The sequence below is a fragment of the Neophocaena asiaeorientalis genome, unplaced genomic scaffold, assembly GCF_003031525.2.
Source record: "Neophocaena asiaeorientalis asiaeorientalis breed wild unplaced genomic scaffold, Neophocaena_asiaeorientalis_V1.1 scaffold150, whole genome shotgun sequence".
Lineage (NCBI taxonomy): Eukaryota > Metazoa > Chordata > Mammalia > Artiodactyla > Phocoenidae > Neophocaena > Neophocaena asiaeorientalis.
The window spans coordinates 20477031-20497032 of NW_020176571.1; the positions used below are offsets into that span (position 1 = coordinate 20477031).

The following is a 20002-nucleotide window of genomic DNA, read 5'->3' on the forward strand; positions in this document are numbered from 1 at the left end:
TCGAGTTACCACTAACCCACCTGCATGCGCCCTTCCCCGGCTCCACGCCTCTAACTCGCCCTCTGCTTGGTGACCGATGCCCGCCGCCCCGGGTCTGCTCAGGCCTGGCGCGGCGGTGCTCGTGTCCTTGTCCTGCTTGTGGCTCCGAACGCCTCCGCCTCCGACAGGCCTGACCCTCACGCGCTGGAGCTGGGGAGGGAGGCACAGGCTGCTTACTTTGGTCACACTGAACAGCCTCGATAACAACAGCAGATTCACTTCGGCTTTTTCCTTCTCCTCGCCCGCGGACCCCACCCTCGTCCCTACAGAAGTAGCAAAAAAGTGAATACGTTCATCCTGTAAAAGCAAGTTAGGAAAAATCCTGTACTTGGAGTGGCCACACTGGGTAGAATTGATTTTATTTTTTAAATCTGAGGTTCCGGTAGTAAGTTTATAAAACAGTGGTTGAAGGCAGGAAATGTGAATACAGCAAGCACAGCCTTAATCCACTGGAATCTAAAGTGGGATAAACCCAGGGTGCTGGCCGTGGCAGGAGCCTTATTTGGGACTCTGCTAATGGATGTACTGTTCAAAGCAGAACACTGCTCAGCTGTTGTGAGTTGAGTGTTTGGACACAGCATACTTGGCTTAATTAAACGGATTCTCTGATATGAAACGGGTGCCGTTTATTGAGCACCTACTGTGGGCCTGTCCTGTTAGAGGCCTTACATGTATTATTTCTAATCCCCACATCAGCCTTATGGGATAGTTATTATCCTTCCATTTCTCAGATGAGAGAACCAAGGGCAAACCCACTGAAGGTCATGAGTTTCCAAAGTAGGCAAATCAGCCAACTTGATTCCTTTTAGCACCAGACTGCATCTGCGTTTTCCTCACTGAGCCATGCTGCACCCACATTTAGTTTGTAATTTTATAATTATAGTGCCTCGGGCTTACTAAAATCTCTTTCACGTGCATTATTTCATTTGGTCCCTGAAACAACACTTTGAGGTGGGAACTGTTATTCATCTGTGGACACGAGGAAGCAGGCTAAGAGAAGTTAAATGGCATTCTCAAAGCCCAGAGGTGAAAAGCGGTGGAGTCAGGTGAGACCAGGATCGACACCTCTGGCTCCTAGTCTCACATTGCATCATTACTGCTATTACTGACCACAGGAACTGTACCTTATAAAACAACCCTCAAAATAATTTTGGATCAGGGACAGATGTTAAAAACACCTGATTAAGTATGCATTGATGCAGGTATTTTCTATTTAAGATTATTCGAACTCCAAATTCTTGCAGAGTAATTTAAAACTTTTAATTTGTGTGCTGAGAATTCCCAGGAAATTATCATGATTGGAGTTTTCTAAATCAAGTGATTTTAAAAATAGCTTTTCACTAATATACTGGGTATTTTAGTCACTTCAATGACTGTTAACATACTCAGAGGGAAAAAAGGTCTGTTCTTCAAGGCTAGGTGAATTCAAAGAAGAAAGGAACGAAACTTCTCATTCAGTGGTTTTGAATATCATTTACAAATGTGTTTTCTAACCTTTCTTTATTTCAACTTTAAAAAGTCCAGTACGAAAAAAGCAAATTAGGTGGGGAAAATTTGTCTTAATGTTTAAGACGGGAACGTACAAACCTTGCAACTCTGAAGTTTCGTGAGCTCCTTGTAGGAGCATCACATGCTCCCAATTGCCCTTGGAAGCTCCCTGGCTATGGTGCAAAGAACATTATCCGCGGCCAGTTCTCTGTTTGTTCCAGTTTTCTCGGTTATAATCTGGGATCCACTCGAAGTTTTCTGGTAGTGACATCTGTATTGATGATATCTGTAATCCTGTCTTTTAGCAGAGAGCATATGCAGAGCAGAGCAGTTAGTGGAGATGGCCTGAGACAAGAGAGGAGGGGCCCTAAGGAGTGGGCAAGGAGAATCTCATTCCAGCTGGGCCGGAGCTGCAGGCAACTTGTCCCCATCTCCCACAGACTCCGTGCTTGTTGTTCTCCTCAGGCTGTCTGTGGCTGGTCCTGGGGCGCTCTTCCAAGCTTTCAAGGAAGGGAAAAGGCAGGGAGGCCGGGTGGTAAAGTACAGAAGCGGAAACACTGCACCTGGTGTTGAGCTCCCGCCCGGGCATTATTCACTGAATAACTTGGGGCAAGTTACTTAACTTCTCTAGGCTTCTATGTCTTCGCTGATGAAATCAGAATGGTAATAATAATTCCTCTCTCTTAGGGTTGTCCTGCGGAATAAAGAAATGAATACATGTTCTGATACTTAGAACAGTGCTGGCTCCCGGTAAGCGTTCAGTGAGTTCGCACGTTTTCTTAGCCATGAGTGGAGCAGTCACTGGTAGTGGCGCTCTTCGAAGTAGCAGTGGCTCTATTTTATCTCTAATCACGCAGAACAGTCACTTTGGACTTGCTCCATTTCCCAGACCAGTTTGAACCCTGAAGAAGCTATCAGTTCGGCCATCTCACCTTTCTCTGATCTGAGCCAAGTTACTGTTAGCAGTCTTAGCGGTATTAGATGAGTCCAGTACTTTCTGAATCTTTCTGGAGGATTATAAAAATTAACTTGGGGGAAAAGGGCCTCCTCAGGGTCATTTTCCTTAGGGACGTGGAATGATTCTGGTCTGGTATATCCCCCAGGGAATACTGGAAAGTTAGACCGAAACAGTACAGGTCAATCCCTGAGGCTGAGACAGAGTCAAACCTGTTTCCGGAATTTACGCTGAATTCAAGCAGGGCCCCCAGACTGAGGCACCCGCCCCATCGACAGTTTGACCGCTTCACTCTTCTATTTCTGTTTATACTGGTTGCCTCTGATCATGTGACACTTACTTCATTTTACAAGGTTTGCTATCGCATTACTTTGGGATTTGGGTATCACCATTCCCATGATAGAATCTAGGTATATGGATAAATTTACTTAGGCAACTTCTTCTTGACCAATATCTGGGTGGCTTGATGAATATTCAGTGAAATTCTAGTTATAAAAAAAGCCATTGGTAATCTCTAATCAGAGATTTATGTCCAGAGGAATTTTAGAAAAACAAATAGGTTATTTCTTACCTACCTGAAAATATGACTCCTCTCACCCTCCATCACGGACATGACTGAAGTCTTTTTACTTCAATTACAAAAGATTCCCGTAAAGGAAAAAAAAAAAAAGAATGGAGCTGCTCTGGAGACCACGTAACCTGTAAAAGTGCCATTCTTCTCTCAAAATTCTTTCTACATGGCTTGAGGGTTGCAAGTCACTCCACAAGGACAGCACAAGTGAAACAAGGTCTTTGAGGATGAACTTGGCTAGGGGCGAGGGATCCTAGGAAACAGAAGTTTGCATTTTATTCTGTTAATGGCTTGATTTAGCTGGGTGGAATAGACGTTCAAGTTTGCGCGTCATTCCAGAATTCTTATTGATGAAAAAATGTGTAAGGATTGAAGAAATCTAAGAACTTTGGGGCCTTTACTTATTTCTTACTCAGATTAATACAATTTTGGTTTAGGTGAAGGATAACACGTTTGAACTTTGGCTTATTTTTTTCATTCGGCAACATTTGTTGGGGATGTCTGACGAGCTAGGCATTGGTCTAAAAATAATGAATCATATACAAGGAGGAGATCTGATGGACATGTGGCCTTATCTGACAGTAATGAATACTTCCGATTAAAAAATTTAACCCACGCAAATATTTTTAAAGTCCATTTACCTTTCAAAGTATTTCACTTACCGTGATTTATTTGCTTTGGCATTTCTCTCTGAAGTCAATTTAAGAGCAAACTCTTGCTTCTCTTCCCCAATGGGGATGTTTAGTGTTTGTTAGTTTCTTGGCCCTTGTAGGGAATATTCCCATGGAAAGTGGGAATTTATTTGCCTTATTGTTGCTTCTTTTAGTTTTCCTGACTCTTGCTCCATTGTTCCCATACCCCATCCCCCTGGAATAAAATCCCTGAGATATATACTACAGTGATCACATTAGAAAGTTTAAGGAAAGAGCTTAAAGGGAAGAATATTTCCTTTCCTTAATGTCATTCATAAAACTTATCATATGAATCTGTAATGATTTAAGAGTGCTGTCAGGAATTTCAATAACAGTTTTCATATGTTAACTTACGCTAAGGAATTCAAAATGCAGGTGTATTCGGATTTTTGAAATCTATTTTTAATCTTGACTTAACGGAAGGGAACATTGGGTGGTTATTTATTTTAAAAAAGAATACACCCTGAAATTCACAAGTAGATATATGACATATAGCAAGTTATTATCTGCAGTTTATAAGTGGAGAGACTGCGACATGATGGTTTGCCTAAATGATTTGATCATGGTTACGAAGAAAAACTGGAAGTGAGAAAGATTTGGCACTGGGCTTTTGGATAGACTCTAAAACAAGTCAAGAAGCAAAACAATGATGTCAATTTTCTATGTATGTGTATTGACATTTGAGAATTTAATCTGGAATTATATTTTTGGGAACACATTGCATAGTAGTACATTATTTTTCATATTGGGGCTTTAATATGCTTCTGAAACTTAAAATTGCATCTCTAGAACCACTGGGAAATAATTTTGATTATAGCAACTCTCACAGGAGAGTTAGGGACTGAGGAGTGATAATCCCATGGCCTAACTCAGTCTCCACTGAGTACATATAATAAGTAATGAGAGGATAATTATCTTATAGGTACATGAAGTTGTTGTAGTAAGTCTAGAAATGGAACATAATTGGATTAATTTGGAAAAAAATTAATTTTAATAAGTGTATGAACACAAAAGGGAATATTCAAGAATTTGGTGACATGCTCTCTGAAAGAATTTTAGGAATACTGAATAAAGAACAAGTAAAGTTAATAATAAAACAACAGAAAAGGGCTTCCCTGGTGGCGCAGTGGTTGAGAATCTGCCTGCTGATGCAGGGGACGTGGGTTCGTGCCCCGGTCCGGGAAGATCCCACATGCCACGGAGCGGCTGGGCCGGTGAGCCGTGGCCGCTGAGCCCATGCGTCCGGAGCCTGTGCTCCGCAACAGGAGAGGCCACAACAGTGAGAGGCCTGCGTACCGAAAAAAAAAAAATGAAAGAATAAGTAAAGTTGGAAAAAAATCATTAGATGCTTAGAATCATTAGGAGACTGTATTTTCACTTCTATTGCTAGCTTCATACTAAGCCAGATATGCAAAGGCCAAGGGAATGCTTATACAATGAGGAAATTATCCCTGAATTTCCTTTCTCCTTTTAAAAAAGGAGAAGGGACAGCTTCTGATATTTTTCAACCTGTATTATGGATATATTCAATCTCTAGACACTTTTAATATTGACAATTATCATTTTGGTTTTATTTTTTTATGGTAGAAATAGTAGTGCATAGAATTCGGGGATAATCAAATAAAAAGTAAATCAATTAATTCTCTTTAAGTATATTATGTGTCCACGGGGCCATTATTTATCCCTGACACATAACGGTATCCAGTGTGTTAAACCAAACTCTATTCCATATTTGCCATTATTAGAGTTTCTGCTTGAACTTATGTATATCCATTTTTAAACTATGGTTTGAGAAATGACATACAGTTGTATTTTCCAATATAGAAAAGTTTATTGATAATGTTGAAAAGAACTAAGAGGTAATAATAAGGAGTGTGTTATTACTCTATTGTAGGCCCTTGGGTTCCAGAGATATTCAGAACATGTTGACTTAGCATTATTGAGATATTTTATTTCATGTTATAAAATGACTGCAGGATCTAAAAAAGAAAGAAGTCACACGACTTACTTTGCGTTCCCCTAACTTGAATAAATTAGGACAAATTAGGATTGATGTGGCTGAATGCTAGATGCCAATATTACCATCCTTACCTTCTACAAAGAAAGCGATGGCATAGGTTTCCCTAATATTTGGTCCAGTAGTTTTATAGATTGCCATTATGATGTCCACTTTCAGTTTGGTCTGAGGAAATGGGTATTTTCTGGACTTTTTCTTCCCATTAACCTTGTCCATGCCATTTCTATTAAGGGTGTTCTTTAACTGGGTCCACTTGCCTGTGTTGTACCCTGAAGGGTTGGCATCAACATTAAAGGATACACACAAGATAATGTGAAGAGTTCAGTGTGCATGTTTCTGTGTTGCTGAAGGATAGGAATGGAATCTAGTCATTAAACTTTAATTAGATACCATTTCACTGCAAAGTACAGTTCAGTTTTAGGACTTAGATCCTGGCAAACTAGAGAAATGCTGCTCAGAAGAGCCCATTAAAATCCAGGGTTGGATTCAAGTCTAGGTTTATACAAGTCTAGGTTTATTACAATGAGTTCATAAGCTGAAGGCGATTTTCCTTGGGTTAAGGCTTTAACGTGTGAATTGGGGGAGGGTGTGCATAATTCAATCCATAGCCTTTTCAGTGAGGAATATCAATTTGTACAGCCACCTCAGTGATTCTTAAGTGTGTTTCTCAGCTAATTCAGGAAGGCCCTGTGGCTTTCATGGAACAGCTACAAGTCTGAATGTTTCCGATGAGGGTTCTGAACCAGTAAGCTGACACTTGGCAGTGCAGCGGGGTGGCGTGGCTCAGGCTCATGCCTGTAGTGAAACATATGGAGGAGGGTGTTTTCAATGCATTTATGGATTGCTTCTTTTGTCAAATTTCAGTGAAAATAAAATCAAGTAGATTTAGCCGGTGCCTACAATTCCAAGGGTAGCTTAGGCGTTTCATTTGTTGCCTTAGCTTTAAGGCTTAGGACCCCCCATTTAGGAAATCTCTGCCTTTCTTGGCTGCTTCTGGAGTGAGTCGCTATCTGGATCTAGCTACATGACACCTTGGCCTCTGAGGCAAGAAAATGAGGGTGGCTGACTGAGCCCTGCTGGTGGTGGATGCTCAGATTTTCAGCAATTAGATGAGCCTTCTGGCCTCTGGGAGCAGTGATCTCAGGCTTGGTCTTTCTAGAACTCAAGGGAAGCCCGCTCTCAGGTCTCCTTTATAATATGCAGCTGATGCTTTCATTTTTGATGATGGTTCTGAAAATTAGATGAACACTCTTTGTTCTGTGGAATGGGTCAAAATAAAACCCTGAGGGTGCTCCCACCTGGGGCCTCATGCTGTCACAGCCTCCAGGACGAGCATGCAGCTCCTGGTGGATCTCCCTTAGGTACACTGTCAGAGCTTCTCGTTTGATCCTGTTTGTCCAGCTTAAAAACCCTAAAAATTCTAAGGGTCTCTGCTTTACTTTAACAAGCGCTGCACAAATCCAAACCATCCCAGAGGGGAAAGCTAGAGAAGACTGAGTAGAACCATCCAATATGCCACCTTTTGGTCCAATCTGAGTCCAAAATAAGTAGCAAACAAAAGGCAAGGAAGGCCACGGTTCCAGACACATGCTGGAATATCGCTGGTTTGATTTCTGAGCATATTTAAAGTTGATGCTCTCTGATCTAAGGTTGCTAAGCAACATCCACTGCCTAACACAGTGATGAATGTGAGTGTTTCAGTGCTGTGTTTCTTCACCCTGGCAAAAGGCTGGTAAGTGACTGGCTGTTAGAAAGCAAATGGTTTGCTCACAAATAAGCATTCTCACGTCCTGCTGAAGAAGTTCGGTTGGGGCTGCTTCTGTTGCTGCAGAAATGAGCAACTCCCCCTGGCTGGGAGAGGCTGCGGAAACCTCGAGGATGCTGTTTTATCAGCATCCCACTCAACTGTTGTTGTGAAAGTGTTTGATTCAGCATTCACTGTAATGAGCCATTAAAATCCCATTAAGATACGTTGTTATCAAGACCTCTCTCTTGTGTGGAAGATAATGACAGGTGAGGAGAAAAGAGGGGGACTTGCTAGTGTGTTAACTAGACCCTAACTAGGGAGAGAATTTTCGCTTTATTGCTAGGGAAAAACATAACACTTACCAGCTTCCTTCTAAAGTATCAGGTGTGGCACACATATCAGGCCATTACCTGTGCCATTTAGCTGTGCCAGGACAGCTATAAAAGGGGCCTTTTCCAAGATAAGGGAAACAGCATTTCAGCCTTCATCCTTTCTGTTGGAGGGTGGAGGGTGCTCAGTTATGGAGATGAACACAGGGCGACTGTCCCCGCCTCAGTGAAGCGGTGGAGCGTCAGAGGCAGCAAAAGGGCAAACGAGGTCTCCGTAAGGTGGACACTTTATAATCAATGCAAAATAACTGCTCCATGACTGCATACTGATGGAAGACAGAATTCAACCATTTTAGTGCACGTTCAGTAAGTTTATGCATGTCTCTCGTGCGCTCGCTACTCAGATTCTGAAACAGAAGGATCAAACTGACGCAGGTTGGCTTTGTCGCATAATCTTTTCATGAAGAAGTGGTTTGGGATGCCTATGAAAGAGTTTCCATCTAAGTTAAGGGCTGTGAGACCAAACGTAATTTTAAAAATGAACATAGTGTGACCGTAACTATTGTGTTCGAGAACCCTCGATAAATACTCATTCAGTCACCGAATCTAGTGCGTCACAAATTTTTCCACCTGGAGACCTCCCTGGAGCCTCGCTCCCCTTCTCCCCATCCTCACACACACATCACAAAAAGCTCAGTGTCTAGCTAACCCGTGTTGCCATGGAAGGGAAGAGAGGAAATGCGGGAGAGGCTGCAGGCTGCCTGGGGACACTAACCTCATGATGAAAAGGACAAAAAACTTTTTAAAGAAGTAATGTTACTATATATTACTTAATGGTCCATTATATCCTTTGTGTATGTGTGTGGTTTTTTTGTTTTTTTCTTTTTTTTTTGGTAAAAAGTGCTCTTAATTAGAAAAGCCACTTGATAATATTTTTTAAAGATTGAGCAGGATGGTTCTCTCATTTACATTCCTGTTATAATTGAATTTACATTGATTTACTGTATAATTTCTATATACTGTACCATTTCATCAAATTCTATTTATTGTACTGTTTCAGATAGATGGACCCAGGAGTATTAACGTAGAATTATCTGCACAATCGTTTCTGAAGTGGGACCTAATTTGAGAACCTACTTAATGATGCCTGAATCATAAAATTCAGCCTATCTCTATACCTCTGGAGTAGGCTAAATCCACATTTATAAGATTCCTTTCCCTTCTGAGAACTTCAAAAATTTTTAAGTGAAACAAATAAATTGTAGTAGTTTATTTTTCCCACAAATAGGTAGCACTTCTACCCCTCATGTTGATTCATGAGAAATGCTGAAACACAGTTTTGTTTCTCCTATATTCTTTGAAAATGGATTACTTTGCAAAAGTAGGTACTTATAGAACCTATTGATGATTAGTTTCTGATAAGTTACCACAAGAGTGAGTTAGGTGGTTGATGAGCAACAGAACAGAAGCCTATCAACGAAAGAGTACCTACTTGTAAAACAGAAACCTTTCACATCTAGCCATTCTCCCTGTGTCTTTCCATACGCCAAGTGCGTCACTCCCAGGAGCTGTGTCTGGGAGAGGGCACACACACACACAACCAGCTACGATACAGTTGAAAAAACCAAGTGTTAACTTGGTGCCCTAAAGAAGGTGGCACAGACGAAGGTGTGATTAATCCTGTCCGGGGAGGATCAGAAAAGGCAAGGAGAGGGGGCCTGAAACTGCAGGAGGGGCTTCAACTTTGGAATAAAACACATGTGGGTAGAATCCCAGATCTACCATTTTGAAAAAATTTAGGTTATGATTTTTATTTTTATTTCTGTGTGAGTTTGAACAAGTATGGGCAATTCTATGCAATCCTATGATTTTAATTATGAAAATTTCTAAGTATATTATAGCATAGACAGACTAATAAAGCAGCCTCAGGTTCATCAGGTTTTAATATTTTGTCATACTTGTTTTCATTTTTTTAAGAAAGAAAACATTGCAATATATTGAAGTCACCTGTTTCCTTTCTTTTTTTTTTTTTTTTTTTTTTTTTGCTGTGCGCGGGCCTCTCACTGTTGTGGCCTTTCCCGTTGTGGAGCACAGGCTCCGGACGCACAAGCCCAGCGGCCATGGCTCACGGGCCCAGCCGCTCCGCGGCATGTGGGATCCTCCCGGACCGGGGCACGAACCCGTGTCCCCTGCATCGGCAGGCGGACTCTCAACCACTGCACCACCAGGGAAGCCCCTGTTTCCTTTCTTAATCATATTCTCCTACCCCATCCTCCTTCTCCAGAGGTATCTACTATTCCGAATTTGATATCTGTCATGCCTATGAATGTTTTCATACTTTTTATATGTATATATCCATAACCAATAATTAATGTTGTTTTCAATATTTTAAATTTTATATAAATGGTAGCATAATATGTTTTTCAATATTGTTTTTGAGATTTATTTATAATAGTTCATGGATATCATTCATTCATTTTTGCTATACTATATTTCATTATAGGAATATACAACAATTAATTTATTCATTCTCCTGTTGATGAAAATTTAGGTTGTTTTCAAAAGATTATTTTTTTCTTGCAATTACAAACAGTGATACAATGGACATTCTATTCCATGGCTCTCTATGCATGTATTTCAAAGTTTTTAAAGGAATATTCCTAGGAATTGAATGATTGGGTCTTAAGATATAGGCCGTTTCAACTTATTAGATATTGCCATATCTGTACCGCAAACCCAAAGTTGTACAAATCTACACTCCAGTAAGTCAGAATTTCCACTGATCTACATATATGCCAACTTTTGTTACTGTCAGACAATTTTAATTTTTTAAAAAATCTTTTATTTTTTTAATTAACAAGTTTTAATACAATTTTAAAAGGTTACTTTCCACTTACAGTTATTACAAAATACAGGCTCTATTCGCCGTGTTGTACAATACATCCTGGAGCCTATCTTACACCTAATAGTTTGGGCCTCCCAACCCCCTCCCGTATTGCCCCTCGCCCCACACTGGTAACCGCTAGTTTGTTCTATCTGTGACTCTGCTTCTTTTTTGTTATATTCATTAGTTTGTTGTATCTTTTAGATTCCACATATAAGTGATATCATACAGTATTTGTCCTTTGTCTTTTTCTGACTTATTTCACTTAGCATAATGCCCTTCAAGTCCATCCATGTTGCTGCAAGTGGCAAAATTTCATTATTTCTTATGGCCAAGTAGCAGGCAGTTTTAGCTTTTGCCTATCTTATTTGTATGCAATGATATCTTATTTTAATTTATATTTTTCTGATTACTGATGGAGTTGAACGTATATGTTTATTGACCATTTAATTATGTTTTCGATCCTTTATTTATTCAACAGGTGTTTTCTATGAGTTGTTTTTCTCCTACTTATTGATTTATAAGATTTATTATCTTTGTTACTTAGCCTTTGTGGTTTTAGGTACTGCAAATATCTTCTCCTAGGTGGTATCATGTCTTTTACTTTTGTTTATGGTGGCCTTGTTGAGGAAAAGATTTAATTTTAATGTATTTACCTATATTAATCTTTTTATGGTATATGCTTAAAATATGGTATGGTATATGCTTTAAAATATGGTATATTTTAAAGAAATCTCCCCCTACTCCGAGGTCAGAAAGATATTTTTCTATATTGTTTTCTGAAATGTGGAAGGTTTGCTTTTGTATTTATATCTTTAATCTAAGTGGTCTACTTTTTGCATATGGATGTGAGATAATGTCCATATTTTATTTTTGGAGTGTTAATTGTCTTAGTACCATAAATAATCAGAACTTTCACACTGATCTGCTATTTCCATTTATCATCTATCAAGTTTCCGTATTAGATTTGAGGAGTGTGTCTGTGATCCTCTTCAATCCCATTGTTTTGTCTGTCACTCTGCTGATATCACACTGTCTGTATTAAAATAGCACTATAATGCATCTTGTTATAAAGGTGATGGCATAAGCAGCTCACCTCCCCGACCCCCATCTTCCCCATACCCCCTGCACTGGAGGCGAAGTCTTAACCACTAGATCACCAGGGAAGAATATAAATTCTATATATTTTAGAATTGGCTTCTCAAGTTCCAAGAAAAATACTTTTGGTATTTTCATTCAGTTTGTACCTTCTATGCAAGCAAAGAATACCTCACCAGTTATTTGGGTTTTCTCTAATGTCCTTTTTGCTTATCTTTTGATTATTGATTTCAACTGAATTGCTTTGTGCTCAGTTCATGTGCTTTTCATATTATCAATTCTTTGATATTATATGAGACTTACTTTGTGATCTAGCATGTGACTAATTTTTATAAACATTCCATTTATGCTTGGAACAAAAATGTGGATTCTCTCATTTTGAAATTTACAGTTCTGTATTCAATCTAAAAATCAAGCTTTTTAAACAGGTTGTTGAATTTTCTACATCCTTACTAATATTTTTCAGCTTGATCTAAAGATTACTGAGAGATGTGTATTCAGATTTCCCAACATTAGATGAATCTATTTCTCCTTGTTTTCTTCCCATTTTCATTAAACATTTTTAATCTACTTAATGACTACATACAAGATAATGATTATAAAATATTTCTTTAGTCTTAGATTAATAGCTATTTTCTCCCATTAAAAAATATATATCATTCCATTGTCTCCTGACTTCAGTTATTGCTGCTAAGAAGTTTGGTAAATATCTAATTGTTTTTCCTTTATAGATAACATGCCTCTTTCCTCTGGTTGCTTTTCTGATTTTCTTTTTGTTTTTGAGGGTGCTGTAGTTTAGCTACAATGTGCCTACGTGTGGATTTGATTATATGTTTCCTGAATCTAAGATTTTTGTGTCTTTCATCAATTTTGAAAAAAATTCAGCCATTATTTATTTTTTCCAAGTATTGCTTCCCTCTTCTCTTTAGTCACTTTGCCTGGAACTGCTATCAGATGTATGTTTGGACATTCTTGTTTTATTTTCCTTATTTCTCAAGCTCTCTATTATGTTTCTTTTCTTTTTTAAAAAATATTTATTTCATTTATTTATTTGGTTGTGCTGGGTCTTAGTTGCGGCAGGCAGGCTCCTTAGTTGCGGCTTGCCAGCTCCTCAGTTGTGGCATGTGAACTCTTATTTGTGGCATGCATGTGGGATCTAGTTCCCTGACCAGGGATCGAACCCAGGTCCCCTGCATTGAGAGCATGGAGTCTTAACAACTGTGCCACCAGGCAAGTCCCTTTATTATGTTTCATCTCCCTGTGTCTCTCTGTGCTGTATTTTAGGTTATTTCCTCAGATATACCTTCTAGTTTACTATTTCCCTTTTCAGTTGACTTTAATCTGCCTGTTACTTGTCCAAGAGTTTTTAATTCCAATGATTTTATTTTTCATTTCTAGAACTCCTATTTTTTTGTTATTGTTGGTTTTTTAATATATTCCTGGTATCTTCCCTGCTCTTTATTCGTGTTTTCAATTCCTTCTTTCACATATGTTTATTTTGAATGTACTTTTTAATATGTTTAGTTACTTATTCAAATATGTTCACAGTAGATGGTTATGTAAAAAAATAGTTACAAATCACATATATAATATAAAATCATTTTGTAAACAAATAATATAGTTATATATAGAATGTACTTTATTTATTTATTATTATTATTTTTTTGGCGGTACGCAGGCCTCTCACTGCTGTGGCCTCTCCCGTTGCGGAGCACAGGCTCCGGACACGCAGGCTCAGCAGCCATGGCTCACAGGCCCAGCCACTCCGCGGCATGTGGGATCTTCCCGGACCAGGGCACGAACCCGTGTCCCCTGCATCGGCAGGCGGACTCCCAACCACTGCGCCACCAGGGAAGCCCTGAATGAACTTTTATAGGCTCTATTTTTTAGTTCTGCTATTTGAAATTCACGTGGCTTTAATTCTGAGAGAGAGAGAGAGAATGTGTGTGTGAACATGCATACAAACTTATATGCGTGTGAGTGCTGGCCTTCCCTAATGAATTTATTTTTCATATGTTTGCTTTGATTAGTCTGTGAGTTCATTTTCTAAGAGCATTTATATGTGATAATTCGGTGTGGGCTATTTGAGGATGTAACCCTTCCAGATGGTTTGTCTTGCCAAGTGTCCCAATGGTATCATGATCCAAGAGCCACCTTTTCTTAAATTTACCTATTTATTAGGGAAAATTTCAAGCATACTCAAAAGTAGATAAAATAGTACAATGAATGCCTATGGTCCCATCACTCAGCTTCGATAATTATTAAGTGATGATCAATGTTGCTTCACTTGTATATTCCTGTACTCCTTCCATACTCACACACCACACACTGGATTATTTTGAAGTAAATCCTGGATATTATATCATTTCATCTATAAATATTTCACTATGTAAGTCAAAAGATGAAGACTAAAAAATAATCAAAATAGCAATCACACCTTACAAGTTAACAATTTCTTAATAGGTTCAAATTCTTAATAGGTTCAAATCAGAGTTCAAATATTCATGATTAACTCATGAATATTTCTTCACAGTTTGTCAAAATAAGGATCCCAGTAAGATCCACGAACTGCAATTGGTTCATATATTTCTTATATCTCCTTTTCTCAAAGATTTACCTTTTCTCTCTTCCCTCTCTCTCTCTCTCTTCTTCCCTCCATCCTTCCCTCTCTCTCCCTCTTACAATTTCTTTGTTGAAAAAAACAGTTGTTTTTTTGTTTCAGGGTCACTTTCATGTTACTTTCTCATCTTCATAGTTGCCAGAACTGTGCAAGTAGCAGAAAACTCTCAAAACCTCTACCCCACCTCATCAGCTGAGACAGAACAAGTTTCTGATAAATTTTAGTGCTAGTGGATTATTTTCTAGTAGCCATTTACGGTATAGCCGTTTAAGGGTGTAGCCACTTAGGGGCCTACATTTATGCCATGGGCTTGGTTCCACCCTTAGCCTATAGAAGCTCAGTGCATTTGAAAGTGTTTTTTGGGAGAAGGGTTTCATATAATTTAGTCCTTAATATTATGCAGAAATGGAACCTCTTGATGCTTTAAAAAATCTTCTTTGGATCAACTTGAAAGTTTCTTAACCTCTCTAAGTGACAGTGTTCTATAAAATGATGTACATTTTTTTTTTCTTATTTCACTGTTTTAGGGAATAAATGAGCTAATGTATACAAAGTGGGTAATGCAAAAAGGGTACCTTTTCTGGGTAGAGAAGATCTTTGAGCAGAGTTTGAAGAATGAATATTACTGGATTCAAAATGGTTGAAGGAAGAGTAGTATACCAGGATGATAAAGAAGTAAAAGGACATTTTAGCTCAAAGGCACAATTCTTGTCCTATGACTATTAAGCCCAATTTTTATCCATAACCAACTTCATTGCTCCACAATTCTTTTGTTCGTGCTAATTCAATCTTTTGAGGGTGTAACTGCAAAATTCCCAGCAGTTCCTATAAAATATGTATCTTAGCATAGTTATGCAAATCTGCATTGTAATATTAAAGTAAAACCCAAACTAAAGGGATTCTACTTGAATGTCTGCATGATAAGTCACGCACTAGGATAGTTGTCGGATTTTTCTCTCTGTTTCCTGTAAGTGATTTGATGAAACGCTCAGTTGTGAGATTCATTGGTTTAAAATTATGAGCTGGGCTTCCCTGGTGGTGCAGTGGTTGAGAGTCTGCCTGCCGATGCAGGGTACATGGGTTCATGCCCTGGTCCGGGAAGATCCCACATGCCGCGGAGCGGCTGGGCCCATGAGCCATGGCCGCTGAGCCTGCGCGTCCGGAGCCTGTGCTCCGCAACGGGAGAGGCCACAACAGTGAGACCCGCGTACCGCAAACAAACAAACAAACAACAACAACAAAAAAATTATGAGCTATTTGCAATCGTTTTCAAGCAAGGTTTTTGAAACTTAGGAATTGTAGCAACTTTGCACTGGCACATCTCTTGCAGATCTTGTTAGCTTTCCAGCCTTATTTTGGCAGGAACATCAAGGGAAGCACACTATATCCACAGGATTTAAGGGATTCAGGCTCCCTTCATCCAGCCTCTGGTCACAAGTTCCAACTCCTTTTTATCAGTTCCATCAGGATAGTTTTCTAGTATCTTATAAAGCAATATAGGAGGTATAAGTGAACATCTGCAAGACACAATGTGTGCTAAGAAATAGAGCAGTCCCTTTGTCCTTCGCGCTCTTTTTGTGTTTGTACAACAGATCTGCCTAAACTACACAGCAATGCAAAGTACAATGCAACATTGGTTAAAAAAAATTTTAAATACATATATAAAGTCTATCTTTCTATATATCATGAATTATACATATATAATCTTTCTATATGTAAAGATAGATTATATATAAAGATATATAGCTATATTAATATCAAAATAAAGATATAAAATTCTGGTTATTGGATAGTTTCAAATCATGATAAAAGCCACCACTTGGAATTAGAAAGGTTGTATTTTACCAAACAAAGGACTTCGTTCTGGTATGTAAGTGCCTCTTAACACTACTTCTTGACCAACCAATCAGACCTTTTGTCGCAGCAAAGCAGGTGAATCCATTCTCTGCTGCTGACAGTTGCACGAGTAATAATTTTCTGAAGTTCCTGAAGTTGCCTCATAAGTTCTTAGAAATTGTATTTCTTTTCTTTTTTTTTTTTTTTTACGCGGACCTCTCACCGTTGTGGCCTCTCCCATTGCGGAGCACAGGCTCCGGACGCGCAGGCTCAGCGGCCATGGCTCACGGGCCCAGCCGCTCCGCGACGTGGGATCTTCCCGGACCGGGGCACGAACCCGTGTCCCCTGCATCGGCAGGCGGACTCTCAACCACTGCGCCACCAGGGAAGCCCTAGAAATTGTATTTCTACAATTTATTTTCCAAAGCGATCTAGATTTAAGAAAGTTCTAGGTGATGATAGGCCTGCTTTTGCTTTTTAATTTAATTAATTAGCACATAAATCATTAACTTTGATTCAGTTGGAATGTCTTTACATAACCATATATGAAAAGTCCATAGAGTTACAGTCATTGGACATAGATCTGTCAGGTATCAACTCCTCAGGCAAAAGGACAATGATAATAACAAAGGAGAAGAAAAAGTTTGAAGGGATGTGTTATAGATGAGCTCAACTTAGGTGTGGTTCAGCAAGTGTCTTTTCTCCTTAAACTCTGCAAAGAAATAATTTTCTGTGAGAGAATTTGTCATCTAGAATTACCTTTGTGCTGAGAAATTTTGACCTGGATCTCTACCAGCTTCTTTAAAAAATAATCTTAACTTGCAAACTAAAGATTCCAAATTGTTCCCTCCAAGAAATATGTAGAAATGCACAGATGGGGATGTATGTCATAACCCAAACTCTTCCTGGGCCAGGAGGAATTTAACCCTTAGATGAAGAGACTATTTCTGTACTACAGCTCTTCATTGGCAACTTTTACTCTAATGGAAAAATAAAAATAGAAAGAGTAGAGCAATGAAGCTCTGGGGTTGTAGATTCCTAAGGCAGATGGAAAGGCATTGAATATCTTCCTAATATATTATAGGCCAAATAAAACACTCCTTAGCAAAACTTACTATCTATAAAAAGTTGTTGCTAGCTACAGTTTTATTTGTAGTAGAAAAGAAGCTGCTATTTTGGGCTTAGTTTAATAAAAACCAAGAAGAAACATTTTTTCAAAATTGTGATTAGTGTTCTAGGTTTTAATGCTTATACTGATGTTTGTAGTGTTTAGAGACAGATAGTTGCAGTTTACCCCTCATCTTTTTTTTTCTTGTTGAAATTTATTTTTATTGAAGTATAGGTGATGTACAATATTATGTAAGTTACAGGTGTACCAAATAGTGATTCACAACTTTTAACGGTTATAGTTATTATAAAATATTGGCTGTATTCCCTGTATTGTACAATATATCTTTGTAGCTGATTTTATACATAATAGTGTGTACATCTTAATCCCCTACCCCTAGATTGTCCCCTCCCCACCTTGCCACTGGTGACCAGTGGTTTGTTCTCTATATCTGTGAGTCTGCTTTCTTTTTGTTATATTCACTAGTCTGTTGTATTTAGATTCCACATATAAGTGATTATCATATGGTATTTGTCTTTCTCTGACTTATTTCACTTAGCATAATACCCTCCAAGCCCATCTATGTTGCTGCAAATGACAAAACTTCATTCTTTTTTATGGCTGAGTAGTATTCTAGTGTGTGTGTGTGTGTGTGTGTGTGTGTGTGTGTGTATCACATCTTCTTTAACCTTTCATCTGTTGATGGACACTTAGGTTGCTTCCATATCTTGGCAATTGTATTTAATGCTGCTGTGAACACTGGGGTGCATGTATCTTTTCAAATTAGTGTTTTTGTCTTTTTCACGTATATATACCCAGGAGGTGGAATTGCTGGATCATGTGGTAGTTCTATTTTTAGTTTTTTGAGAAACCTCCATACTGTTTTCCACAGTGGCTGCACCAATTTACATTCCCACCAGCAGTGTAGGAGAGTTCCCTTTTCTCTACATCCTTGCCAACATTTGTTATCCGTGTTCTCTTTGATGACAGCCATTCTGACGGCTGTGATGTGATACATCATTGTGGTTTTGATTTGCATTTCCCTGATAATTAGCAATGTTAAGCATCTTCTTATGTCCCTGTTGGCCATCTGCATTTCCTCTTTGGAAAAATGTCTATTCAGGTCTTCTGTCCATTTATTGATCGGGTTGTTTGTTTTTTTGATGTTAAGTTGTATGAGCTGTTTGTATATTTTGGATATTAACCCCTTATCCACCATATCATTTGCAAATATTTTCTCCCATTAAGCAGGTTGTCCTTTCATTTTGTAAACGGTTTCTTCATTGTGCAAAAGCTTTTAAGTTTGATTAGGTGCCATTAGTTCATTTTTGCTATTATTTCCTTTGCTTTAGGAGACAGATCCAAAAAAATATTGCTACGATTTATGTCAAAGAGTGTTCTGCCTATGTTTTCCTCTAGGAGTTTTATGGTTTCTGGTCTTACATTTACGTCTTTAATCCATTTGAGTTTATTTTTGTGTATGGTGTTAGGGAGTGTTCTAATTTCATTCTTTTACATGTAGCTGTCCAGTTTTCCCAGCACCACTTATTGAAGAGGCTGTCTTTTCTCCATTGTATATTGCCTCTTTTGTTGTAGATTAATTGACCATAAGTACGTTACTCTCTCATCTTGATGTTCAATTCTGCCATAAACTCTGGTTGATTTGGAACCTTTACTTTTACATGCCTATCACTTTTGGAACTTCCTATTAATATCTGTACACTAAGTCTGGCTGAAACAATTTCACTTTTTTAAAAAAAAAGTAATATTAATTTTGGATCTGTTATGGATAGAAAATATTTTTAGCTGAATGGGATTTTTGTTTTCAGAAATTAAATGCTTATCTTTGTAAAGCAACAATAGTGTTATCAGAGAAACATATACAGCTTGGTATGTTTACCAAGATTGGCATTTCCTGAGTAGTAGATAATAAACAGTCTTGTAGCAGAAAGGAAAAGACTCAGAAAAAGAAGTTTTATACCTCTCAGGTGTTTGCAAACTGTTTATGTTAACATTTTTAGAGAGAGTTTTGAAAAGTGGGTCCTTGCTATGAAAGCAAAAGTAGCCCAAGTCTCTCAATGAATGGGTTCATTTATTTGACAAATTAGTATTGACTGCTTCATATGTGCTGGTACTATAATAAGCCTTCTACACATGCTGTCTTATATAATCTTCACGGCAATTTATGAAGTAGGCACTGTGGTTATCATCCCACAGATGATGAAACTGAGGCTCAAAGAGGTTAATTTGTCCAAGGCCAAAAGCAAAAACGTGGTGGAGGTGGGTTCTGAACCTAGGTCTGTCAGATCCAGAGCTACGATATACTGCTCCAGTTTCCATCCTTTGGATGCAGCCCATTTTGCTGTAAACCTTTTTGTAGTTACCCTCTGTTGCCCCTTCTCTGGGGTCACGGATGTGTTCTCTTTTATAGAGCCTGTGAGGTCTTAGACAGCTTATAGTGGATATGTGTTGTTGGAATAACAATCAACAAGGTTCTCATAAGAAACAATCTTGAGTCTACCATCTTTTCTTAAGGGGTTGCTAGGATTACCAATTCCTTTTTCAGGGAGAACATATCACCTTAAGGATTTATTGTTTGTATTTTGCTATTTACTATA

The 20002-nt window shown here is 38.5% G+C and overlaps 1 protein-coding gene across 2 annotated transcripts in view; it reads left to right on the forward strand.

The window, feature by feature from the left end:
- Positions 1–20002, forward strand: part of SSPN (sarcospan) — a 125166-nt gene that overhangs the window by 84537 nt on the left and 20627 nt on the right. The gene's annotated exons all lie outside the window — the stretch shown is intronic.